At 33.9% G+C, this 27,714-nt stretch overlaps 1 protein-coding gene across 1 annotated transcript in view; it reads right to left on the bottom strand.

Annotated features, from left to right (window-relative positions):
* Positions 1-11,626, bottom strand: part of Oatp74d (Organic anion transporting polypeptide 74D) — a 139,322-nt gene extending 127,696 nt beyond the window's left edge. Inside the window, exon 1 of the mRNA XM_076779734.1 lies at positions 11,351-11,626. The gene's annotated coding sequence lies outside the window, so the exon portion shown is untranslated. The remainder of the gene's footprint in view (positions 1-11,350) is intronic.
* Positions 11,627-27,714: the final 16,088 nt, after the last annotated feature.

The raw sequence follows: 27,714 nt of genomic DNA, 5'->3' as shown, positions 1-27,714 counted from the left end.
ATGATTGCAATTGACCACCACAGATGACAATATTTTTTTCGAATCGATTTCAAATTTTTTTTCCCCCCATCGAAAAATTTTATACCTTCTCGAATTTTTTTCTCAAAACTGCGCAGGATTTCGGGGGTATATCTAATGACCAAAAATAATTCTAATTGACCGCCAGAGGTAACGATATTTTTTTCGAAACGATTCGAAATTTTTTTTTTTCCAGTCGTAAAATTTCATAACTTTGGGAATTTTTTTCTCGAAACTGCGTAGGATTTCGGGGGTAGGTCTATCCACCAAAAATGATTGTAATTAACCCCCACAGCTAACGATATTTTTTTCGAAACGATTTGGAATTTTTTTCCCCCCGTCGAAAAATTTCATATCTTCTAGAATTTTTTTCTCAAAACTGCGTAGGATTTCGAGGATATATCTAATGACCAAAAATGATTGTAATTGACCCCCAGAGCCAACAATATTTTTTCCAAACCGATTTGAAATGGATCACCACCAAAAAAAATATTCACACCTATTATAAACTTTTTAAAATGAAATTTGCACATCCCACACCTAGCTACGTTAATTTAATTTCTTTTAAAATACAGCTCAGAGTTCGTAGAATAATATAACACCAGAAACTTGAGAACAATAAAATATTGATAGGTTAAAATTTTAGGAATACTTTCATAAGACTATTTACGCTTAATCATCTATTCCGGCGGCATAAAGTATACCCTTCTCGTTTTCCAGAAACTATTTTCGACCCGACTGTTCGTCTCTACGTTCTATTCTAGCTAGTTTAGTTATATCCGCCGATCGTCGTAACGCTGCGCCGCCATCGCGGCGTCCATCTCGAACTTTCGGTTCCATTTGAAATTTTTTTTCCCCCCGTCGAAAAATTTCATACCTTTCGGAATTTTTTTCTCGAAAATGCGTAGGATTTCGGGGGTATCTCTAATGACCAAAAGTGATTCTAATTAACCCCCATAGCTAACAGTATTTTTTTCAAAATGATTTGAAATTTTTTTTTTCCCCTTCGAAAAATTTCATATCTTTCGGAATTTTTTTCTAGAAAATGCGTAGGATTTTGGGGGTAGGTCTAAGGACCAAAAATGTTTCTAATTAACCCCCATAGCTAACAGTATTTTTTCCAAAGTGATTTGAAATTTTTTCTCCCCCTTCGAAAAATTTCATATCTTTTGGAATTTTTTTCTCGAAAGTGGGTAGGATTAGGGTGATATGTGTAATGACAGAAAATGATTGTAATTGACCCCTACAGATGACAATATTTTTTCCAAAACGATTTGAAATTTTTTTTTTCCAGTCGAAAAGTTTCATAACTTTGGGAATTTTTTTCTCGAAAGTGGGTAGGATTAGGGTGATATGTGTAATGACAGAAAATGATTGTAATTGACCCCTACAGATGACAATATTTTTTCCAAAACGATTTGAAATTTTTTTTTTCCAGTCGAAAAGTTTCATAACTTTGGGAATTTTTTTCTAGAAAATGGATAGGATTTCGGGGTTATGTCTAATGACCAAAAATAATTCTAATTGACCGCCAGAGGTAACGATATTTTTTTCGAAACGATTTGAAATTTTTTTTTTCCCGGGCGAAAAATTTCATATCTTTCGGAATTTTTTTCTTGAAAATGCGCAGGATTTCGGGGGTAGGTCTATCCACCAAAAATGATTGTAATTACCCCCCACAGGTAACAATATTTTTTTCGAAACGATTTGAAATTTTTTTCCCCCCGTCGAAAAATTTCAAATCTTCTCGAATTTTTTTCTCAAAACTGCGTAGGATTTCGAGGTTATGTCTATCCACAAAAAATGATTGTAATTAACCCCCACAGCTAACAGTATTTTTTCCAAACCGATTTGAAATTTTTTTTGCCCCGTCGAAAAATTTCATACCTTTTGGAATTTTTTTCTCGAAAATGCGTAGGATTTCGGGGGTTTGTCTAAGGACCAAAAATGATTGCAATTAACCCCCATAGCTAACAGTATTTTTTCCAAACCGATTTGTAATTTTTTTTTCCCCCTTCGAAAAATTTCATACCTTTTGGAATTTTTTTCTCAAAAATGCGTAGGATTTTTGAGGTATCCCTAAGGACCAAAAATGATTCTAATTAACCCCCATAGTTAACAGTATTTTTTCCAAAATGATTTGAAATTTTTTTTTTCCCCGTCGAAAAATTTCATACCTTTTGGAATTTTTTTCTCAAAAATGCGTGGAATTTCGGGGGTATCTCTAATGACCAAAAGTGATTGCAATTAACCCCCATAGCTAACAGTATTTTTTCCAACCCTATTTGAAATTTTTTTTCCCCCGTCGAAAAATTTCACACCTCCATATATGATATTCTCAATTTTGTAAATGTTGAATTAACAAAGTTGAAGCGTATGCCTGACTGTATTTTAATTTAGAATTAAAATTGAATTGTTCCACGTACTCGATAACGATATAGAAGCCTAAGTGACTTATTTTCGATCGTCACGAGTGGATCGCTGCGGACTGCACAGATCCAACGAGAAAGTGAAGTTAACAACTTTCAAGGCCTGCGACATAATTCTTCCAAGTCTGTAAATCAATTACACTGTTACTTTCAAGAGTTACCATGCCACTTGCATTAGAAGGGACACTGAGTTCTCTACCGCTAATTTATTTCAACAATAGCGAACAGTTAAATCGATTTGGCCTTGATCTTGTGCTCACATTACAAATTCAACAAAGTACAGTCCCAAAATCAAGATAAAATTTAAAACAAGCTATAAAATTAATAAAGCACACTATTTTTTAAAAAAAAATAATTCGAATATTTGTCAAATACAATCTACTTGGTTCTTAGTTATACCTATAGTTAACTATTTTAATTAATTGTTGTTTAGTTTGTTATTTATTTACGTCGATTTTGCAGGCTTCAAATTCCACACTTACAGTTACACAACTCATAAATATTATTTGTTAGCAGTTAATATTGAGCTTGATTTATGCAATGATATATCATCGTGCATCCTAATTGAAAGAAACACCGTGTATTGATGTAACTGTCAATATAACGGGTTTCGATAAAAATGTGTGCAATCAATTAAAAGCCGATAATTGTGCAGGCGTTCGACGAAGCGAGGAATTTCAACACGTTGTTAAGAGTCGACGCTTCTGTGACTTTAAATGTATTTGTTTTAAGTATAGATGTAATGAGGCCCATGTTAAATGGGCCTGAAGGCCCATAGGGCCCACTATAGGAAGCAAAATTGGGCATATTTTAAATTCTAGGGACAATTGTAGGCATAAAAATGTTTTGACAAGGTTTCTCGCGTGTTTTAAAATCTGTGGTAAGTGTAAGGCCCATAGGGCCCACTATAGGAAGCAAAATTGGCCGTATATTTAATTCTAGGGACAATTGTATGCATAAAAATGTCTTGACTAGGTTTCTAGCGTGTTTTAAAATCTGTGGGAAGTGTAAGGCCCATGTTAAATGGGTCTGCAGGCCCATAGGGCCCACTATAGGAAGCAAAATTGGGCGTTTTTTAAATTCTAGGGGCAATTGTAGACATAAAAATGTTTTGACTAGGTTTCACGCGTGTTTTAAAACCTGTGGAAGTGCAAGGCCCATGTTACATGGGCCTACAGGTCCATAAGTTGCCATAGGACCCACTATAGGAAGCAAAATTGGGCGAATTTTAAATTCAAGGGACAATTGTAGGCATAAAAATGTCTCGACTAGGTTTCTTACGTGTTTTAAAATCTATTATAAGTGTAAGTCCCAGGTTAACTGGGCCTGCAGGCCCATAGGATGCCAAAGGACCCACTATAGGAAGCAAAATTGGGCGTATTTTAAATTCTAGAGGCAATTGTAGACATAAAAATGTATCGACTAGGTTTCTTACGTGTTTTAAAATCTATTATAAGTGTAAGTCCCAGGTTAACTGGGCCTGCAGGCCCATAGGATGCCATAGGACCCACTATTGGTAGCAAAATTAGGTATATTTTAAATTCAAAGCACAATTGTAGACATAAAAATGTTTCAACTAGGTTTCTCGCGTGTTTTAAAACCTGTAATAGGCGCAAGACCCATGTTAAATGGGCCTACAGGCCCATAGGTTGCCGTAGGACCCACTATAGGAAGCAAAATTGGGCGAATTTTAAATTCTAGAGACAATTCTAGATATAAGAATGTATCGACTAGGTTTCTTACGTGAATTAAAACCTGTAATAAGCGCAAAGCCCATGTTAAATGGGTCTGCAGGCCCATAGGGCCCACTATAGGAAGCAAAATTAGTTGTATTTTAAATTCAAAGCACAATTGTAGACATAAAAATGTGTCGACTAGGTTTCTCGCGTGAATTAAAGCCTGTAATAAGTGCAAGACCCATGTTAAATGGGCCTACAGACCCATAGGTTGCCATAGGACCCACTATAGGAAGCAAAATTAGGTGAATATTAAATTCGAGGGACAATTGTAGACATAAAAATGTTTCAACTAGGTTTCTCGAGTGAATTAAAACCTGTAATAGGCGCAAGACCCCGGTTAAATGGGCCTGCAGGCCCATAGGGCCCACTATAGGAAGCAAAATTAGTTGTATTTTAAATTCAAAGCACAATTGTAGACATAAAAATGTTTCAACTAGGTTTCTCGAGTGAATTAAAACCTGTAATAAGCGCAAGGCCCATGTTAAATGAATTTTTTTCTCAAAATTGGGTAGGATTTCGAGGGTATGTGTAATGACCAAAAATGATTGTAAATACCCCCTGCAACTAACAATATTTTTTCCAAAACGATTTGAAATTTCTTTTTCCCCGGTCGAAAAATTTCATATCTTCTCGAATTTTTTTCTCGAGAATGCGTAGGAATTCGGGGATATGTATAATAACCAAAAATGATTGTAAATGCCCCCTGCAACTAACAATATTTTTTCCAAAACGATTTGGAATTTTTTTTTTTCCGGTCGAAAAATTTCATATCTTCTCGAATTTTTTTCTCGAAATTGGATAGGAATTCGGGGATATGTATAATAACCAAAAATGATTGTAAATGCACCCTGCAACTAACAATATTTTTTCCAAAACGATTTGAAATTTTTTTTTCCCCGGTCGAAAAATTTCATATCTTCTCGAATTTTTTTCTCGAAAATGCGTAGGATTTGGGGAATATGTATAATGACCAAAAATGATTCTAATTAACCGCCAGAGGTAACGATATTTTTTCCAAAACGATTTGAAATTTTTTTTCCCCCGTCGAAAAATTTCATATCTTCTCGAATTTTTTTCTCGAAACTGAGTAGGATTTCGAAGGTATGTCTAATAACCAAAAATAATTGTAAATGCCCCCCATAACCGAAAATATTTTTTCCAGAACGATTCGAAACCTTCGAATTTAATTGTTAATAACTTTTCAACGAAGCCTCAAACGAAAAATTGATACTCTTAACTTTCGTCTTATTTCATGCCTAACACCCTGTATATTACTATTCTAGTCTAAATCCTCGAGTCTATGGTCCCCCGTTAGCGCAATAATGAAACGAATGAAATTCAGAGTTGCAATTTCATATTTCTGCGAATAATAAATCAAAGCCAAATAGATAATAAACTCGCGTAAGGTTGCAGGGAAGTAGCAGGATAGGGGGGGGCTCGGTTTTTTCCCAGTTCCTTTTTCCACGATGGTCGAAAGTGAGCGCGCGCGCGGTTTTTGCACAGTTTATTGCGATTTAAAGTCGATTTACGCGCCGGGCAACGCGTCGCGCGGCTTTGATCATCGACAGCCAAAAAAAGTTAACGATAAATGATCGCGTAGAATTGGCCAGACTCATCTCCGGTTTCCCCCAGCTGCAGGGACTTATAGAACGACGAGCTTTCGGATCATTACGGCCTCGTGGATCGTTTTTTCCCATTCTGAGTCATGCGCCAAACCAGAAAATAAAATAATAAAATGAAATTTCTGCTTCCTGGCGGGACGCTTCGTCGATTATTGTTTGCTTTAAATTGTAACGGAGACTGTATCGCCATACAGAGTGTTCAGAAAACCATGAGAATAATTTTAATGGGGGATTTTGGAGGCCAAAATAAGACGAAAATTTTCTTGTTTTGAATTTTTTTCTCGAAACTGGGTTGAATTTCGGGGGTATACCTAATCACCAAAAATAATTGTAATTGACCCCCTTAACTGAAAATAATTTTTCCAGAACGTTTTGAAACTTTTCAGTTTAATTGTTAATAACTTTATAACGAAGTCTCCATCAGCAAATTGTTATTCTCGATTTACGTCTTATTTAACTTATTCAAAATATTCAATTGGCCATTTAAAAACACTCTGCCTGAGCCTCAGACTCGACCACTTTTCCTAAGCAACAAATGATTAATAACGTTCGTCAAGAGAGACGAATATTCATTTTGGATTTCACGTTCGTAGATTCAATCCTATAACGAGATAACTAACGGTACTGACCTTCTGTTGGCTAGCAGGAGGTCTTCGAAGTTGCAACTTTGCTTGGACGTGACTCGATGCATCAGTTGAGGAACGTAGGGGAACCAAAATGGCGTCCAATTCAAATTACAGAGAATTGAATCTTTGATATCTTCTTGGCAATTGATTGACAAACAGCCATAACTCCCACAATAGTGAACATATCTCAATGAAACTTTTTTCTAAAGTAGAGCTGATGGGTACCTACAAAAAAGTATTACACAACTTTTCTGTAGGACGTCAAACAAATTTATTAAAAATCAAAAACTAATCTCTAAGAAAAATCGACAGGGTCTGGGGGCTGCCTAATTTTTCGTCGATAAAAAAAAATTTCAAATCGTTCTGGAAAAAATACTGTTAGCTAGGGGGGTCAATTGCAATCATTTTTGGTCATTAGACATAATCTTGAAATCCTACGCATTTTCGAGAAAAAAATTCCCAAAAGTATGAAATTTTTCCTCAGAAAAAAAAAATTTCAAATCGTTTTGAAAAAATTATATTCTGTTGCAAGGGTCAATTACAATAATTTTTGGTGAACAGAGATACACTCGAAATCCTACGCATTTTCGAGAAAAAAATTCCCAAAAGTATGAAATTTTTCCTCAGAAAAAAAAAATTTCAAATCGTTTTGAAAAAATTATATTCTGTTGCAAGGGTCAATTACAATAATTTTTGGTGAACAGAGATACACTCGAAATCCTACGCATTTTCGAGAAAAAAATTCCCAAAAGTATGAAATTTTTCCTCAGAAAAAAAAAATTTCAAATCGTTTTGAAAAAATTATATTCTGTTGCAGGGGTCAATTACAATAATTTTTGGTCATTACACATACCCCCAAAATCCTGCGCATTTTCGAGAAAAAAATTCCCAAAAGTATGAAATTTTTCCTCAAAAAAAAAAAATTTCAAATGGTTTTAAAAAAATTATATTCGGTTACGAGGGTCAATTACAATAATTTTTGGTTATTACACATACCCCCAAAATCCTATGCATTTTCGAGAAAAAAATTCCCAAAAGTATGAAATTTTTCCTCAGAAAAAAAAAATTTGAAATCGTTTTGAAAAAATTATATTCGGTTATGGGGGTCAATTACAATCATTTCTGGTCATTACACATACCCTCAAAATCCTACGCATTTTCGAGAAAAAAATTCCCAAAAGTATGGAATTTTTCCTCAGAAAAAAAAAATTTCAAATCGTTTTGCAAAAATTATATTCGGTTTTGGGGGTCAATTACAATAATTTTTGGTCATTACACATACCCTCAAAATCCTACGCATTTTCGAGAAAAAAATTCCCAAAAGTATGGAATTTTTCCTCAGAAAAAAAAAAGTTTCAAATTATTTTGAAAAAATTACATTCAGTTTTGGGGGGCAATTACAATAATTTTTGGTTATTACACATACCCCCAAAATCCTACGCAATTTCGAGAAAAAAATTCCAAAAAGTATGAAATTTTTCGTCAGAAAAAAAAATTTCAAATCGTTTTGAAAAAATTATATTCGGTTTTGGGGGTCAATTACAATAATTTTTGGTGAACAGAGATACACTCGAAATCCTACGCATTTTCGAGAAAAAAATTCCCAAAAGTATGAAACTTTCCTCAGAAAAAAAAAATTTCAAATCGTTTTGAAAAAATTATATTCGGTTTTGGGGGGCAATTGCAATCATTTTTGGTCATTACACATACCCTCAAAATCCTACGCATTTTCGAGAAAAAAATTCCCAAAAGTATGAAATTTTTCGACGGAAAAAAAAAGTTTCAAATTATTTTGAAAAAATTATATTCGGTTTTGGGGGTCAATTACAATAATTTTTGGTCATTAGTCATACCCCCAAAATCCTACGCATTTTCGAGAAAAAAATTCCCAAATGTATGAAATTTTTCGACGGGGGAAAAAAGTTTCAAATTATTTTGAAAAAATTATATTCGGTTTTGGGGGCCAATTACAATCATTTTTGGTCATTATACATATCCCTGAAATCGTACGCATTTTCGAGAAAAAAATTCCCAAAAGATGAAATTTTTCCCCAGAAAAAAAAAAATTTCAAATCGTTTTAAAAAAATTATATTCGGTTACGAGGGTCAATTACAATAATTTTTGGTTATTACACATACCCCCAAAATCCTATGCATTTTCGAGAAAAAAATTCCCAAAAGTATGAAATTTTTCGTCAGAAAAAAAAAATTTGAAATCGTTTTGGAAAAATTATATTCGGTTTTGGGGGTCAATTACAATTATTTTTGGTTATTACACATACCTTCGAAATCTTACCCAATTTCGAGAAAAAAAATCGAGAAAGTATTGAAATTTTTAGACGAAATTAAAAAATTTCAAATCATACTAAAAAAATTATTTTCAGTTGCGGGGGTCAATTACAATAATTTTTGGTCATTACACATACCCCCAAAATTCAACGCATTTTCGAGAGAAAAATTCCCAAAAGTATGAAATTTTTCCTCAGAAAAAAAAAATTTCAAATCGTTTTGAAAAAATTATATTCGGTTTTGGGGGTCAATTACAATCATTTCTGGTCATTACACATACCCTCAAAATCCTACGCATTTTCGAGAAAAAAATTCCCAAAAGTATGAAATTTTTCGACGGGAAAAAAAAGTTTCAAATCGTTTTGAAAAAATTATATTCTGTTGCAAGGGTCAATTACAATAATTTTTGGTGAACAGAGATACACTCGAAATCCTACGCATTTTCGAGAAAAAAATTCCCAAAAGTATGAAATTTTTCCTCAGAAAAAAAAAATTTCAAATCGTTTTGAAAAAATTATATTCTGTTGCAAGGGTCAATTACAATAATTTTTGGTGAACAGAGATACACTCGAAATCCTACGCATTTTCGAGAAAAAAATTCCCAAAAGTATGAAATTTTTCCTCAGAAAAAAAAAATTTCAAATCGTTTTGAAAAAATTATATTCGGTTTTGGGGGTCAATTACAATCATTTCTGGTCATTACACATACCCTCAAAATCCTACGCATTTTCGAGAAAAAAAATTCCCAAAAGTATGAAATTTTTCCTCAGAAAAAAAAATTTCAAATCGTTTTGAAAAAATTATATTCTGTTGCAGGGGTCAATTACAATAATTTTTGGTCATTACACATACCCCCAAAATCCTACGCATTTTCGAGAAAAAAATTCCCAAATGTATGAAATTTTTCGACGGGGGAAAAAAGTTTCAAATTATTTTGAAAAAATTATATTCGGTTTTAGGGGTGAATTACAATCATTTTTGGTCATTACACATACCCCCAAAATCCTACACATTTTCGAGAAAAAAATTCCCAAAAGTATGAAATTTTTCCTCAAAAAAAAAAATTTCAAATCGTTTTGAAAAAATTATATTCTGTTGCAGGGGTCAATTACAATAATTTTTGGTCATTACACATACCTCCAAAATCCTACGCATTTTCGAGAAAAAAATTCCCAAAAGTATGAAATTTTTCGACAGAAAAAAAAAGTTTCAAATTATTTTGAAAAAATTATATTCGGTTTTGGGGGTCAATTACAATAATTTTTGGTCATTAGTCATACCCCCAAAATCCTGCGCATTTTCGAGAAAAAAATTCCCAAAAGTATGAAATTTTTCGTCAGAAAAAAAAATTTCAAATCGTTTTAAAAAAATTATATTTGGTTACGAGCGTTAATTGCAGTAATTTTTGGTTATTACACATACCCCCAAAATCCTGCGCATTTTCGAGAAAAAAATTCCCAAAAGTATGAAATTTTTCCTCAGAAAAAAAAAATTTCAAATCGTTTTGAAAAAATTATATTCGGTTTTGGGGGTCAATTACAATAATTTTTGGTCATTACACATACCCCCAAAATCCTACGCATTTTCGAGAAAAAAATTCTAGAAAGTATGATATTTTTTGACAAATTTAAAAAATTTCAATCCGTTTTGAAAAAATTATATTCGATTTTGGGGGTCAATTACAATTATTTTTGGTCATTATACATACTCCTGAAATCCTACGCATTTTCGAGAAAAAAATTCGCAAAAGTATGAAATTTTTCCTCAGAAAAAAAAAATTTCAAATCGTTTTGAAAAAATTATATTCGGTTTTGGGGGTCAATTACAATCATTTCTGGTCATTAGTCATACCCCCAAAATCCAACGCATTTTCGAGAAAAAAATTCAGAAAGTGTAGAACTTTAAACATTAATAACTTTTTACCAAAGCCTCCATCAACAAATTGCTATTCTTAATTTTCGTCTTATTTGGTCCTCCAGAATCCGCCATTAAAATCGTTCCCAGGGTCGTAAAACAAATCATGAAAAATCTACGTTTCACTAATAGCTAATTTCATTATTACATCGCTTTTAAAGTATACCGTTAAGTCCCCGATACTAACACAGAAAGACCATATTTCCAGTCACTGTCAATATCCACATATTTCCGTCTACATTCCCCCATAATTTATTTATCGCCACTTTCCGATATTAAAGCGTCGTGGCGAAAAAATCAGGTTTGGAAATACACGCGACGGCGATAAAACCATTCGTAATTTATGCGTCGTGGGATCTTCGAAACGTCCGAGCAGCTCATAAATAAATCTCACAGTGTAATGTATTTTACTACTTGTTTAATATTAATAACCCATATATATATATCCGCGTCCAAAGCAAACTCGAGCACCTGGAATTCGTTTATCGACAGTTTTAAATAACAAAAAACCCATCCGCCTAAAAGTGGAGTCCAAGGAAAACACTGTACCAAAGTGATCGATTAAAACTGTGAGGAACAATTGTTTGTTGATGTCTGGAGGCACGAGAAACCGATCACCCCTCGCGATGATGCGCCAGAGGTCATCGAAAGGCGTCACGGTCACGGAGATAAGCGGCGTAGGTCAAGAGATCAGGAGTTTGGTCGAAACGTACCTGTCACACCTCGTCCTTTGGTCGACCGTCTCCACCGCGCTCTTTCTCTCTGGCTGTTTGGTCAGGGCCATGCGTCATCGACGCAGAGTCGCTTGCCCAGCTCAGATATTTGGCGGGCTCTAAAATAGCAACGGTCCTCTACGGCGCTTGCATTCTCTCGGTCAGGCTCGCGACGGTTGCCACTTTCGTATACCGCGCTGCTCGTCACCGGTCTCGTTCGGTGCAATGTACCTCTGCGCGCAGCATCACTCGCGATTGGTCGGTAAACAACGCTGCTCCCAGGTCTGGCCGCACTAGCACCGAACAATGGAGGACACAGGCAGAATTATCCACGTGCACGCGGCTCGGGGCGACTCGGGAGACGAACAGATGCTCGCGGCTCCGCGGTTCGCGCGCGACTGACCGAGGGCGAGAGTCGTTATTGGGAGCAGAGCGCCGGTGAGGTCTCTCTCCCGCCCCGCCCGCCGCGCGTCCCGCCACTGCGCTGTCTCGCTCCGCCCCCCCACTCCGCTGGGCGTGTCGGTGTCTCTCTCGGGCGACCGCGGGGCTCTCCGTCGCGCGGTTTCACTCTCTCGTTCGGTCGGACGCTCACTCTCGGCTCCCGTTCGACGCGGAGCAGGCGCGAACGAACGAAACCGAAACTTTAACTCGCCTGTCGCCTCCTCCGTCTCTTCTTGCGCCCCTCCCCCGCCCCCTGCGAGTGTCTCCCTCTATCGCGAAGGCTACGCGTAGGCCTCGAGAAGACGCTGTCCGAAACTGGTTGGAGAGATGAACCGCCACTCGTTTCGGCATCGTAATCAACTGGCCAGACTGCTGCTCCATCCCCTCCCCGCTCCCCGTTCTCACCCTACTTTCGCCCACCCCTTCTTTCCTGCGTTCCAGACGAATCTCGAAGGGTCCCCGATGCGCGCGCGCGTTTACGCGGCCCTACGCGATCGGGATCCGAATCCTGGCAGCTGCCACCATTCCTACCGCGATCCTCCCCTCTTTTCAATGGATCCTATTGCCCGTTTTTGCGCGGCTAACTGTTTGCCCTTGAAATCCCCAGCGCGGGGCTCTCTTTAACCGAATTACGGGACTAGTTGCCGCACAGACCTCCAGCAAAAAACCGTAGAATTCGAGTGAAAGCGGAGTCGTGTAACGACGGGCCCCGACGTCGCCTCGAAACTGACCGAAGTTGAAGGAAAAATATTCTTTTTGGAGCATGCTTCATTAGACTAGTCTGATGGAGGCACTATGATACGAACAATCGTTATGATTTTTTGTTTAACAGTATGTTGTATTGGTTTGTATTTGTATTCTGATTGTTTGTTTAACGTAGTTGTGTTTCTTCGTTGTAAAATGTTTTATTACAATTACAATTAAAACAATTTATACTTTTGTTTAACAGTATGTTGTATTCGTTTGTATTTGTATTCTGATTGTTTGTTTAACGTAATCGTGTTTCTTCGTTGTAAAATGTTTTATTACAATTACAGTTAAAACAATTTATACTTGGGGGAAATTTTAAGGAGGGATTCTGGGGGCCAAAATAAGACGAAAATTAAGAATACCAATTTGTTGATGGAGGCTTTGTTAAAAAGTTATTAAACGTTTAAAATTTTGACTGTTTTGAATTTTTTTCTCGAAAATGAGCAGGATTTTGGGGGTATGTGTAATGACCAAAAATGTTTGTAACTGACCCCCACAGATAGCAATATTTTTTTCAGAACGATTTGAAATTTTTTAATTTCGTCGAAAAAATTTCATAACTTTTGGAATTTTTTTCTCGAAAGTGGGCAGGAATTCGAGGGTATGTGTAATGACCAAAAATGTTTGTAATTGACCCCCACAGATAGCAATATTTTTTTCAGAACGATTTGAAATATTTTAATTTCGTCGAAAAATTTCATAACTTTTGGAATTTTTTTCTCGAAAATGAGTAGGATTATGAGGGTATGTGTAATGACCAAAAATGATTGCAATTGACCCCCCTAGCTAACAGTATTTTTTCTAAAACGATTTGAGATTTTTTTCCCCCGTCGAAAAATTTCATACCTTTTGGAATTTTTTTCTCGAAAATGCGCAGAATTTCGAGGGTATGTGTAATGACCTAAAATGATTGTAATTGCCTCGTGCAACTGACAATATTTTTTTTAGAACGCTATGAAAAAATTTTTTTTAGTCGAAAAATTTCATATGTTCTCGAATTTTTTTCTCGAAAATGCGCAGGATTTCGGGGGTATGTCTATTCACCAAAAATAATTGTAATTGACCCCCACAACCGAAAATAATTTTTCCAAAACGATTTGTGATTTTTTTTCCCCGTTGAAAAATTTCATAACTTTTGGAATTTTTTTCTCGAAAGTGGGCAGGAATTCGAGGGTATGTGTAATGACCTAAAATGATTGTAATTGCCTCGTGCAACTGACAATATTTTTTTTAGAACGCTATGAAAAAATTTTTTTTAGTCGAAAAATTTCATACCTTTTGGAATTTTTTTCTCGAAATTGCGTAGGATTTCGAAGGTATGTATAATAACCAAAAATGATCGTAATTGCCCCCTGCAACCGAAAATAATTTTTTTAGATCGTTTTAAAATTCCTTTTCCTTTGAGAAATGTTTTCAATGAAACTTTTAATAATAAATCTGTAATTTAAATTGATTTGAGGGTTGTTTCTGTTGCAAACAACTTGAATTTTGTTGTATGATACAAATTTGTTCACTCCAGTAAAAATAGGTACATAATCAACATCCGTAAATGTAGTGTTAAATGCATATTAGTAAGAAATATAATAAATTGTCGAGTGGAGTATTCACATAAATTACTTAGCTCGTTATGAAGTTCTCCACACTCGAACACTGAGAAATCGATCTCATTTTCACGCTGGCTGCTCACTCGAATAACACTTTCCATTTTATGCCGTTTAACGTTTGGTCTTATTAACATCGCGAAAGAATTTCGCGTATCGAAAACTCCGATTCGCGTGGTTTATAATGAATCCATTCATGTCGCTTGGCAACTGCAAGTGCACGATATTCTACGAGTGGAGCTTGCATTAATGTTGATAAGGGACAATTGACAACGTTATTGTGGGAACAGAGGAAATGTTTGTTGCTGGAAATCACACGAATCGATTTTCTAATATTCCAGAACATCTTCGAGGTTCACTTCCTGGCCGCCATATTGTTTCTAGGGCTTCACAATTTTTAATTTTAACTGTAGAATCAATTTTTAATATAGATGCAATGATACATTGTCTATCCTGGTACTTAATGTACACAAAAGAGTGATTATTTAATAAAAATTTCAAAAATTAAAATTAATTTCCTTTTTCTTCAATGAGTTAACAAATATTTAATATTTTTGGCTGAAATTTTCATGTAATAGAGTAAATATTTGTTGCTGGAAATCACACGAATCGATTTTCTAATATTCCAGAACATCTTCGAGACTCACTTCCTGGCCGCCATATTGTTTCTAGGGCTTCACAATTTATAATTTTAACTGTAGAATCAATTTTTAGTATAGATGCAATGATACATTGTCTATCCTGGTACTTAATGTACACAAAAGAGTGATTATTTAATAAAAATTTCAAAAATTAAAATTAATTTCCTTTTTCTTCAATGAGTTAACAAATATTTAATATTTTTGGCTGAAATTTCCATGTAATAGAGTAAATATTTAAATCTATCAGCCAAGTAACTAAACAATAAATAAAATAATTTTTTTATGTCTAATTAATGTATTCAAATTTCAAATTTACTTTGAAGATTAGAATTCTGAGGTACAATTTTCAAAGTAATACTTACAAAATATGAATCTTTATAGAAATAGATTCTTCGATGTGTCTTTACCCAATTGTTCTAAATTCTAACTAAATTTAAACATAAAAATTTAAACTTAAAAAAAAACAAATAAATTAAAAAATTTCAAATCGATTTGGAAAAAATATAGTTACCTGTGGGGGGGAATTAGAATCATTTTTGGTCATTACACATACCCCCGAAATCCTACGCATTTTCTAGAAAAAAATTCCAAAAGATATGAAATTTTTCGACGGGGGAAAAAAAATTTCAAATCAATTTGGAAAAAATATAGTTAGCTGTGGGGGTCAATTAGAATCATTTTTGGTCCTTACACATACCCTCGAAATCCTACGCAATTACGAGAAAAAAATTCCAAAAGATATGAAATTTTTCGACGGGGGAAAAAAAATTTCAAATCGATTTGGAAAAAACATAGTTACCTGTGGGGGTCAATTAGAATCATTTTTGGCCCTTACACATACCCCCGAAATCCTACGCATTTTCGAGAAAAAAATTCGAAAAGATTTGAAATTTTTCGGCGGGAAAAAAAAAATTTCAAATCGATTTGGAAAAAATATAGTTACCTGTGGGGGGCAATTAGAATCATTTTTGGTCATTACACATACCCTCGAAATCCTACGCATTTTCGAGAAAAAAATTCCAAAAGATATGAAATTTTTCGTCGGGGGAAAAAAAATTTCAAATCGATTTGGAAAAAATATAGTTACCTGTGGGGGTCAATTAGAATCCTTTTTGGTCATTACTAATACCCCCGAAATCCTACGCAATTACGAGAAAAAAATTCCAAAAGATATGAAATTTTTCGACGGGGGGAAAAAAATTTCAAATCGATTTGGAAAATATATAGTTACCTGTGGGGGTCAATTACAATGATTTTTGGTCATTATACATACCCTCGAAATCCTACGCATTTTCTAGAAAAAAATTCCAAAAGATATGAAATTTTTCGACAGGGAAAAAAAAAATTTCAAATCGATTTGGAAAAAATATAGTTACCTGTGGGGGTCAATTACAATCATTTTTGGTCCTTACACATACCCCCGAAATCCTACGCATTTTCGAGAAAAAAATTCCAAAAGATATGAAATTTATCGACGGGGGGAAAAAAATTTCATTTTGGAAAAATTATTATCGCCTTCAGGGGTCAATTACAATAATTTCTGGTGATCAGACATAGTTACAGAATTTATTTTAGATATACTGTGCTTTTGTATGACCTTTTTAAGTCGCAATGGAGGCCATTTTGGTGCCATTTTACGCCCCCCTCGAAGTTAATTTCTACTTGTTTGTGCGCAGGAAAGAGTCTCGTTACGATAGCAATTACGTAAGGACCTTCGAGTAGAATCCAATGGCGAAATTGCTAGGAACTTCCGGATAATAGAGACAACAAATATGGCTGTTGCGGTCTGAAAAAACACCGCAAAGGACGATATTAGTGATTACAACGACCGATTGGGGGCACAAAATGAAATTGAATTCCATTGCCGTACTATCGGAAGTAATTTGATCTTAGCTAGGAAATCACCCGACTTTCTTGCACTTTCTACGAGAACTTTCATCGCGGTAGTACCTTCGCGTTCACCGGTCGATCGACAGTCGTGGAAAATAAAAACAATTGAAAGGGACTTGGACCTTCCCTGATCGTCAATATCAGGTTAAAAATTCAAGTTGTTTGCAAAAAGATAAAAGACTTCGTTGAAAACATTTCTCACACTGTTTTTGAAATACAAAACTTTTTCTGGTTTTTTCTAACGATTGCAACCCTACTTAGATGTAAAATAAATACCAATTGAAATGAAATTACGAAATTACTTTGGCGGGAAAAATTATTTGAGGAAAAATTGATTTTTTAAAATTGTATTGTTCCACTGAAAGAAGGTTTCTTTGGACCAGAATTTGGTATATATTATTCTAATAAAAATCTCAATTTTTGTAACAAAAATGAAATGAACTTCCAGCATTAGAAACGTTGTGAAAATTGATCTTTTCCTCGATTTAGATTTCAAGAAATGGATTTTTTGGAGAAATGGAAAAATTATCTTTGCATTTAGGAAAAGTTAAATAATTTAAAAATATGATTTCTGAAATTGTTGAAGTGCGTCTGGCAGGTTTCAACGTGTTTTTCTCAAAACCACGTTTCTCGGGACTGTCGGCGTGATATCATGAGAATTATTGGATTGCTCGGTTTTGTGCAGTGAAATAAATGTCTGTTTACAGCCCCTGTCAGAGTCAAGTTAAAATCTTTGTATTCTGTATTTTTATAAAAACAGAATTCCTTTTTTGAGATGTAATCACTTTGTAGTTACGCTATATTATATTTAATAATTATTATTCCTTTACGAAATGCATTAAATTTAATTGGTTTATTCACCAAAAATGATTATAAGTGACCCCTCAATCGAAAATAATTTTTTTAGAATGATTTGAAATTTTTTTTTCCCGCCGAAAAATTTCATATCTTTTGGAATTTTTTTCTCGAAACTGGGTAGGAATTCGGGGGTATGTATAATGACCAAAAATGATTCTAATTGACCCCTACAGTTAATAGTATTTTTTCCAAAACGATTTGAAATTTCTTTTTTTCCCTTCGAAAAATTTCAAATCTTCTCGAATTTTTTTCTCGAAAGTGGGTAGGATTTCGGGGGTATGGGTAATGACCAAAAATGATTCTAATTGACCCCCACAGGTAACTATATTTTTTCCAAAACGATTTGTAATTTTTTTTCCCCCTTTGAAAAATTTCACATCTTTTCGAATTTTTTTCTCGAAAGTGGATAGGATTTCGAATATATATGTAATGACCAAAAATGATTGCAATTGACCCCCACAGTTAATAGTATTTTTTCCAAAACGATTTGTAATTTTTTTTCCCCCTTTGAAAAATTTCACAACTTCTCCAATTTTTTTCTCGAAAGTGAGCAGGATTTCGGGGGTATGTCTTATGACCAAGAATGATTGTAATTGACCCCCCTAGCTGAAAATAATTTTTTTAGAATGTTTTGAAATTTTTTTTTTTCGTCGAATAATTTAGACACCTACCCCCTGTCAATATTTCTTAAAAATTCGTTTTTGATTTTTAGTAATTTTATTTGACGCCCTACAGAAAAGTTGTGTAATACTTTTTTGTAGGTACTCATAAGCTCTACTTCAGAAAAAAGTTTCATTAAAATATATTCACTATTATAGAAATTATGGCTGTTTGAAAATTTGACCATGTTTATTGGGGTTTTTCCCATTTTGCAGTGTCAAGAATCAACTTTTCGCATATTTTTGCGATTTCTATAAATTCTCCGCCAAAATACGCGTAGTTTGCGTTTTCGAAAATTAAAATCGCCCAATCCGTTCAAAAGTTATGACATTTTAAAGATCTCAATAAAATTTCTGGTATACATTTCTAGCCTGGAATTATATTTTCATTTAGGAATTTTTTTCTCGAAAATGCGTAGGATTTCGGGGGTACGTGTAATGACCAAAAATGATTCTAATTGACCCCTACAGTTAATAGTATTTTTTCCAAAACGATTTGAAATTTTTTTTTCCCCATCAAAAAATTTTACAACTTCTCGAATTTTTTTCTAGAAAATGAGTAGGATTTCGAGGGTATGTCTTATGACCAAAAATGATTGTAATTGACCCCTCTAGCTAACAATAATTTTTTTAGAACGATTTGAAAATTTTTTTTTTCGTCGAATAATTTAATCACCTACCCCCTGTCGATATTTCTTAAAAATACATTTTTGATTTTTACTAGTTTTATTTGACGCCCTACAGAAAAGTTGTCTAATACTTTTTTGTAGGTACCCATGAGCTCTACCTCTCCTCAAAATTTCAATGAAATATATTCATTATTGTAGAAATTATGGCTGTTTGAAAATTGGACCATGTTTATTAGGGTTTTTCCCATTTTGCAGTGTCAAGAATCAACTTTTCGCATATTTTTGCGATTTCTATATATTCTCCGCCAAAATACGCGTAGTTTGCGTTTTCGAAAATTAAAATCGCCCAATCCGTTCAAAAGTTATGACATTTTAAAAATCCGAATAAAATTTCTGGAATTATATTTTCATTTAGGAATTTTTTTCTCGAAAATGCGTAGGATTTCGAGGTTATGTCTAATAACCAAAAATGATTGTAATCAACCCCTGTAACTAAAAATAATTTTTCCAGAACGATTCGAAACACATGAAATTTCAGGGGAATCATTCATTCACGATCAGACATCATATTTTCATTTAGGAATTTTTTTCTCGAAAATCCGTAGGAATTCAGGGGTATCTATAATAACAAAAAATAATCCTAATATCCCCCCTCACCCAAAAATAATTTTTCCAGAACGATTCCAAATTTCTCAATTGAATTGTTAATAACTTTCTAACGAAGCCTCCATCAACAAATTGATATCCTTCATATTCGTCTCATTTTCTCCTCCAGAATCCCCTCACACCCTCCATTCTAATTAAAACAAAACTAATATTTCAAGCCAATCATTACCACAAAAGTTATCAATAAAAATATTTGCTCCCAATATCGGTAAATCTTCACTGTTAATGCGGTTAAATATTATTCCTATTCCCGATTATGGTATTTTCTAAGTCTCTGGCCGTCAGCCTAATCATCGACAGAGACAGAAATAATAGCAGATGCACGAACCGCGTGCTCGTTCGGGTCAAAATATTCGCAATAAAACGGACATAACTTTACGAGCCTCCTGTCTGCATCATGGCGCGATGGATTCGCGTGGCGATTGGCATTCAGCTCATCCTGCCTCTGCAAAATGCGTTCGTACACGCATACGTGCATCCCGGTACACGTAACGCCAGCAAAACACGCGTCGACGTAACACACGCTCTATACAGGGTGTCCCAGTGCAGGTGTAGCGAGCATTAAGGGTTGATTTATAAAACAAAACCAAAATCGACGATCACCAAATCGCATTTCAAACTCCATTCACGAGTTATTAACTCCTAAAAATATACAATTTACACTGCAAAAGATAGCAAGAATATCTAACCTTCTCAAAAATTTTTTTTCGAATATTTATGAATGATAAATATTATGCAAAATGAAAAATTACAATTGTTCTGTTTTGAATTTTTTTCTCGAAAGGGGCTGGGATTTCGGGGGTATGTGTAATGACCAAAAGTGATTGCAATTGTCCCCCACAGGTAACTATATTTTTTTCAAAATGATTTGAAAATTTTTTTTTTCTGGAGACAAATTTCATATCTTTTGGAATTTTTTTCTTGAAAGTGGGTAGGATTTCGGGGGTATGGGTAATGACCAAAAATGATTGCAATTGACCCCCCTAGCTAACGATATTTTTTTCGAAACGATTTGAAATTTTTTTTTTTCCGGAGAAAAATTTCATATCTTTTGGAATTTTTTTCTTGAAAGTGGGTAGGAATTTGGGGGCATGGGTAATGACCAAAAATGATTGCAATTGTCCCCCATAGGTAACAATATTTTTTTCAAAACGATATGAAATTTTTTTTTTTACGGAGAAAAATTTCATATCTTTTGGAATTTTTTTCTTGAAAGTGGGTAGGAATTTGGGGGTATGGGTAATGACCAAAAATGATTGCAATTGACCCCCCTAGCTAACGATATTTTTTTCGAAACGATTTGAAATTTTTTTTTTTCTGTCGAAAAATTTCATATCTTTTGGAATTTTTTCTTCGAAACTGAGTAGGATTTCGAGTATATGTCTGTTCACCAAAAATAATTGTAATTGACCCTTGTAGCCGAATTTAATTTTTCCAGAACGATTTGAAATTTTTGAATTTGATTGTTGAAATTTCATCAGCTTCTGGAATTTTTTTCTCGAAACTGAGCAGGATTTCGAGTATATGTCTGTCCACCAAAAATGATTGTAATTGACCCCCACAGATAACGATATTTTTTTCGAAACGATTTGAAATTTTTTTTTTTCCGGAGAAAAATTTCATATCTTTTGGAATTTTTTTCTCGAAACTGGGTAGGATTTCGAGTATATGTCTACTCACCAAAAATGATTGTAATTGAACCTTGCAACTGAAAATATTTTTTTTAAAACGATTTGAAATTTTTGAATTTAATTGTTGAAATTTCATCACCTTCTGGAATTTTTTTCTCGAAACTGAGTAGGATTTCGAACATATGTCTACTCACAAAAAATGATTGTAATTGACCCCGACAGATAACAGTATTTTTTTCAGAATGATTTGAAATTTTTTTTTTTCCGGCGAAAAATTTCATATCTTATGGAATTTTTTTCTCGAAACTGAGTAGGATTTCGAGTATATGTCTACTCACCAAAAATGATTGTAATTGAACCTTGCAACTGAAAATATTTTTTTTAAAACGATTTGAAATTTTTGAATATAATTGTTGAAATTTCATCACCTTCTGGAATTTTTTTCTCGAAACTGAGCAGGATTTCGAATATATGTCTACTCACCAAAAATGATTGTAATTGACCCCCACAGATAACAGTATTTTTTTCAGAACGATTTGAAATTTTTTTTTTTCCGGAGAAAAATTTCATATCTTTTGGAATTTTTTTCTCGAAACTGAGTAGGATTTCGAATATATGTCTGTCCACCAAAAATGCTTGTAATTGACCTCCACAACTGAATATATTTTTTTTAAAACGATTTGAAATTTTTGAATTTGATTATTGAAATTTCATCATCTTCTCGAATTTTTTTCTCGAAACTGAGTAGGATTTCGAGTATATATCTACTCACCAAAAATGATTGTAATTGACCCCCACAGCTAGCAATATTTTTGTTAGAATGATTTGAAATTTTTGAATTTGATTATTGAAATTTCATCACCTTCTGGAATTTTTTTCTCGAAACTGGGTAGAATTTCGACTATATGTCTACTCACCAAAAATGATTGTAATTGACCCCCACAGCTAGCAATATTTTTGTTAGAATGATTTGAAATTTTTGAATTTGATTATTGAAATTTCATCACCTTCTGGAATTTTTTTCTCGAAACTGGGTAGAATTTCGACTATATGTCTACTCACCAAAAATGATTGTAATTGACCCCCACAGCTAACTATATTTTTTCCAGAACGATTTGAAATTTTTGAATTTCATCGAAAAATTTCATCATCTTCTCGAATTTTTTTCTCAAAACTGAGTAGGATTTCGAATATATGTCTGTCCACCAAAAATGCTTGTAATTGCCCTCCACAACTGAATATATTTTTTTTAAAACGATTTGAAATTTTTGAATTTGATTATTGAAATTTCATCATCTTCTCGAATTTTTTTCTCGAAACTGAGTAGGATTTCGAGTATATATCTACTCACCAAAAATGATTGTAATTGACCCCCACAGCTAGCAATATTTTTGTTAGAATGATTTGAAATTTTTGAATTTGATTATTGAAATTTCATCAGCTTCTCGAATTTTTTTCTCGAAACTGAGTAGGATTTCGAGTATATATCTATTCACCAAAAATTATTGTAATTTAACCCCCGCAGCTAACTATATTTTTTCCAGAACGATTTGAAATTTTTGAATTTCATGGAAAAATTTCATCATCTTCTCGAATTTTTTTCTCGAAACTGAGTAGGATTTCGAGACTATGTCTAATAACCAAAAATGATTGTAATTGACCCCTGCAACTGAAAATAATTTTTCCAGAACGATTTGAAATTTTTTAATTTAATTTTAGCATTGAAATAACTTAGTTTTTTCATGTGGATTTTCTGTACTTTTTGAGTTGTTTTAGGTGAAATAAGATTTAAAAATTTCAGGTATCTGGAGTCGAACACCCTGTATACGTCCCTTTCATCGACACACGGTTCGATTTACGGGCAGATATGCGTCGCGACGCGACGTGCGAGAAACCGACGGTACCGTTATGCGAACACTGTCGTCAGAATCTTCTATAGACGGACGAACGGAACACGGTGGATCCTAGTCCGAAGAACATATTGCAAAATTTCCAATTCATTCTAATAAAAATTAACTATCATACATACACAATGTTTTTTTGGGTCCTTCGACTGTAATAACAAAAAATAATGAAAATAAAATAACACTTGTAGGAATGATAATTAAAAAAGTGGAAACTGGGACCACTGAAATGAATTTCAGGTCAAATGTCATTCTCTGAGAATATTTCTTCAATTTTTAGTGAATTTTGTGATAATATTTTGAGAATTTTTAGTTAGAATAGAAGGAAACTTTCTGGTGAAATATTTTATATACTGTTTTGTATTGAAAGTAGACTAAAACACTAATCAATAGGGTGTTATGTTAAAAAGTTATTAACGTTTAAAGTTCCGTCAGTTTTGAATTTTTTTCTAGAAAAGGGGTAGGATTTCGAGGGTATGTGTGATGACCAAAAATGATTGAAATTGACCCCCACAAACGATAATATTTTTTTTAGAATGATTTGAAATTTTTTTTTCCCCCGTCGATAAATTTCATATCTTTTGGAATTTTTTTCTAGAAAATGATTAGGATTTCGGGGGTATGTGTAATGACCAAAAATGATTCTAATTGACCCCCACAAACGACAATATTTTTTTTAGAATGATTTGAAATTTTTTTTTTCCCCGTTGATAAATTTCATATCTTTTGGAATTTTTTTCTAGAAAATGGTTAGGATTTCGGGGGTATGTGTAATGACCAAAAATGATTCTAATTGACCCCCACAAACGACAATATTTTTTTTAGAATGATTTTAAATTTTTTCCCCCCTTCGATAAATTTCATATCTTTTCGATTTTTTTTCTCGAAACTGAGTAGGATTTCGAATATATTTCTAACCACCAAAAATGCTTGCAATTGCCCCCTACAAATGAAAATATTTTTTTTGAAACGATTTGTAACTTTTTCCCCCCTTCGATAAATTTCATATCTTTTGGAATTTTTTTCTCGAAACTGATTACGATACCGAATATATTTCTAACCACCAAAAATGCTTGCAATTGCCCCCCAAAACTGAAAATATTTTTTTTGAAACGATTTGAAATTTTTTTTCCCCCTTCGATAAATTTCATATCTTTTCGATTTTTTTTCTCGAAACTGAGTAGGATTTCGAATATATTTCTAATCACCAAAAACACTTGTAAATACCCTCCACAGCTAACAATATTTTTTCCAAATCGATTTGAAATTTTTTTTCCCCCGTCAGAAAATTTCATACCTTCTGGATTTTTTTTCTCGAAACTGAGTAGAATTTCGAATATATTTCTAACCACCAAAAATGCTTGCAATTGCCCCCCAAAACTGAAAATATTTTTTTTGAAACGATTTGAAATTTTTTTCCCCCCTTCGATAAATTTCATATCTTTTGGAATTTTTTTCTCGAAACTGAGTAGGATTTCGAATATATTTCTAACCATCAAAAATGCTTGCAATTGCCCTCCACAACCGATAATATTTTTTTTTGAAACGATTTGTAATTTTTTCCCCCCTTCGTTAATTTCATATCTTTTGGAATTTTTTTCTCGAAACTGAGTAGGATTTCGAATATATTTCTAATCACCAAAAACACTTGTAAATACCCTCCACAGCTAACAATATTTTTTCCAAATCGATTTGAAATTTTTTTTCCCCCATCGTAAAATTTCATATCTTTTCGAATTTTTTTCTCGAAACTGAGTAGAATTTCGAGTCTATGTCTAATTACCAAAAATGCTTGTAAATACCCTCCACAGCTAACAATATTTTTTCCAAAACGATTTGAAATTTTTTTTCCCCCGTCGTAAAATTTCATATCTTCTGGAATTTTTTTCTCAAAACTGAGTAGGATTTCGAATATATTTCTAACCACCAAAAATGCTTGTAACTACCCCCCACAACAGAAAATAATTTTTCTAGAACGATTAGAAATTTTTTAACTTAATTGTTAGTAACTTTTTAAGGAATTCTCGATTTTCTTTTTATTTTTGCCTCTAGGGGGTGGCCAAACACCCTGTATAGTTGAATACTATTCTCTCTCTCGAGTCACTTGACGGAACACGTGCAATCGCGGCCGATTATAATCCGTCGGTGGGAAAAATTCGAAATATTCAGGTCTTCGAGGAAGGCGGAACACGTTTTTAATAGCAGCCTGCACGTGAATCCTATTAACATAAATGAAAGGGCTGCGCTGCATTCTGCGGCGAATGGAGATTGACCTTCGTCAGGATAACATGACCTTGATATAGCTTCTAGAAGAATCGATATACATTTGTGGTAAAGGTGGCCACGTTCTCCGAGTGAAAGGGCTACGAGAGTGTCCGTGCCGCAATCCTTGCTACCGGTTCGAGATTTCGATCGATTCACACGCAGGAAATGGGTCTGATCCATTATTTCAACTATCAACAATCGAATCCTCCTCAATATGCTTCCATTCAAACGTCAAACATTGCAATACAAACATAAACTAATAATTAATTGCAGGTTGCAATTTCAGAGAAGATTGATTTTAGAAGAATAATCTGGCAGCCATTTTCTAACAGGTGAAAAACTTTTTTGGTGGATTCTAGGGACCAAAATAAGTCGAAAATGAAGAATAGTAATTTGTTGATTGAGGCTTTGTTAAAAAGTTATTAACGTTTGAAGTTCACACGTAGCTCATCGGAGCTCCACGTTCTACAGTTGCAACTTTAAACGTTAATAACTTTTAAACGAAGCCTCTATCAACAAATTAGTATTCTTGATTTTCGACTTATTTTGGGCTCTAGAATCCCCCATTAAAATTTTTCCCATGGTTGTCGAACACCCTGTATATGGTTTTCGGCCACCCTTGGGAAATATTTTAATACAGGATTCTAGGGACCAAAATAAAACAAAAATCAAGAATAGTAATTTGTTGATTGAGGCTTCGTTGAAAAGTTATTAACGTTCAAAGTTCACACGTAGCTCATGGGTCTGATCCATTATTTCAACTATCAACAGTCGAATCCTCCTCAATAAGCTTCCATTCAAACGTCAAACAATTAATTTTATCTTCACATTGCAATACAAACATAAACTAATAATTAATTGCAGGTTGCAATTTCAGGGAAGATTGATTTTAGATGATTAATCTGGCAGCCATTTTCTAATAGGTGAAAAACTTTTTTGGTGGATTCTAGGGACCAAAATAAGTCGAAAATGAAGAATAGTAATTTGTTGATTGAGGCTTCGTTGAAAAGTTATTAACGTTTGAAGTTCACACGTAGCTCATCGGAGCTCCAGCTCTACAGTTGCAACTTTAAACGTTAATAACTTTTAAACGAAGCCTCAATCAACAAATTAGTATTCTTGATTTTCGACTTATTTTGGGCTCTAGAATCCCCCATTAAAATTTTTCCCATGGTTGTCGAACACCCTGTATATGGTTTTCGGCCACCCTTGGGAAATATTTTAATACAGGATTCTAGGGACCAAAATAAAACAAAAATCAAGAATAGTAATTTGTTGATTGAGGCTTCGTTGAAAAGTTATTAACGTTTGAAGTTCACACGTAGCTCATGGGTCTGATCCATTATTTCAACTATCAACAGTCGAATCCTCCTCAATAAGCTTCCATTCAAACGTCAAACAATTAATTTTATCTTCACATTGCAATACAAACATAAACTAATAATTAATTGCAGGTTGCAATTTCAGAGAAGATTGATTTTAGATGAATAATCTGGCAGCCATTTTCTAACAGGTGAAAAACTTTTTTGGTGGATTCTAGGGACCAAAATAAGTCGAAAATGAAGAATAGTAATTTGTCGATTGAGGCTTGGTTAAAAAGTTATTAACGTTTGAAGTTCATACGTAGCTCATCGGAGCTCCAGTTCTACAGTTGCAACTTTGAACGTTAATAACTTTTAAACGAAGCCTCTATCAACAAATTACTATCCTTGATTTTCGACTTAATTTGGGCTCTAGAATCCCCCATTAAAATTTTTCCCATGGTTGTCGAACACCCTGTATATGGTTTTCGGCCACCCTTGGGAAATATTTTAATACAGGATTCTAGAGGCCAAAATAAAACAAAAATGAAGAATAGTAATTTGTTGATTGAGGCTTCGTTGAAAAGTTATTAACGTTTGAAGTTCACACGTAGCTCATGGGTCTGATCCATTATTTCAACTATCAACAGTCGAATCCTCCTCAATAAGCTTCCATTCAAACGTCAAACAATTAATTTTATCTTCATATTACAATACAAATATAAACTAATAATTAATTGCAGGTTGCAATTTCAGAGAAGATTGATTTTAGATGAATAATCAGGCAGCCATTTTCTAACAGGTGAAAAACTTTTTTGGTGGATTCTAGGGACCAAAATAAAACAAAAATCAAGAATAGTAATTTGTCGATTGAGGCTTGGTTAAAAAGTTATTAACGTTTGAAGTTCACACGTAGCTCATCGGAGCTCCACGTTCTACAGTTGCAACTTTAAACGTTAATAACTTTTAAACGAAGCCTCTATCAACAAATTAGTATTCTTGATTTTCGACTTATTTTGGGCTCTAGAATCCCCCATTAAAATTTTTCCCACGGTTGTCGAACACCCTGTATATGGTTTTCGACCACCCTTGGGAAATATTTTAATACAGGATTCTAGGGACCAAAAT

Source organism: Colletes latitarsis, chromosome 12, assembly GCF_051014445.1.
Source record: "Colletes latitarsis isolate SP2378_abdomen chromosome 12, iyColLati1, whole genome shotgun sequence".
In the NCBI taxonomy this organism is placed as follows: domain Eukaryota; kingdom Metazoa; phylum Arthropoda; class Insecta; order Hymenoptera; family Colletidae; genus Colletes; species Colletes latitarsis.
This window is presented reverse-complemented; position numbering and strand designations above follow the sequence as displayed.